Here is a 942-nt window from a genome sequence, read left to right as displayed (position 1 = left end):
TGAAGAAGGAAACCTTATGACACTTAGATTTAAACGATGTATGTGTTCCTATCCATGTGAATTTGTTAAAACCAAGGTTTACGACAAATTCAAACTCATATGGACCGAACTTTCTTAATCTTGATTTCTTGTCTTATGATAGCACAGCTGCCCACCACGTCTTCCAAGTAGTTAAGCATCTCACCTTTTTCCTATCAATGTACCTTTCATTGATCAAGGTGCCTTGCCCTTTATGCATTCAAAATGAGAACTCAAAGAACTCACATGCATAATTAACTTAATTGGAATAGCACATAAATAAAATAATGTCAACACGATAGGTTGTAAACCTCAACTCGTGTGCTAGTGATGATCGATAAGGTTTATTTGATTTGTTCTTGAAACCTTTCAAGACCATTAATACTCCCACTGACTCATTGACATATAAGATTCTCTTGTCAATAAACAATTCTTGACAAACAAATATTCAAGAGTTAGTGTAGTTTTTATCAAAACACTTCATAAATTGGTCCTAGTCGGTCTTTGTCTTATTCAAGACATCACAACTTTCCACATTTGATGAATGTTATAAACCTTTAATACTTTTCACTCATTGTCACAATCTTAACTTTATGACTTGTTATTGGAACGAAGTATGATAGACTTCTTGATTTAACCATTTCTTCAATCCTTGATTCCTCATACAATTGTACTAAGACTCACTTAGAGGATCAATTGAGATATGGTTCTTAATCATTAAGATCTATCATAAAGCATAAAAGCTACTCTCCCTTCTTCTTAGAATGGAGAAACTTTTATCTTTCTGCCTACTTGACATTTCTTATTCGTTTTGCTATTGATTTAAACATTTTCAATCAATTCAGAATTACACTTAATCTTGCAAGTATAATCATATTTACTAAACTTTTAGTAAATCATGACGAATATCTTTGTTACTCTTAT

The sequence above is a fragment of the Lactuca saligna genome, chromosome 8 (assembly GCF_052625555.1).
Source record: "Lactuca saligna cultivar CGN05327 chromosome 8, ASM5262555v1, whole genome shotgun sequence".
Classification (NCBI taxonomy): Eukaryota; Viridiplantae; Streptophyta; class Magnoliopsida; order Asterales; family Asteraceae; genus Lactuca; species Lactuca saligna.
The sequence above is the reverse complement of the archived record's forward strand: the minus strand, read 5'-3'. Positions refer to the sequence as shown.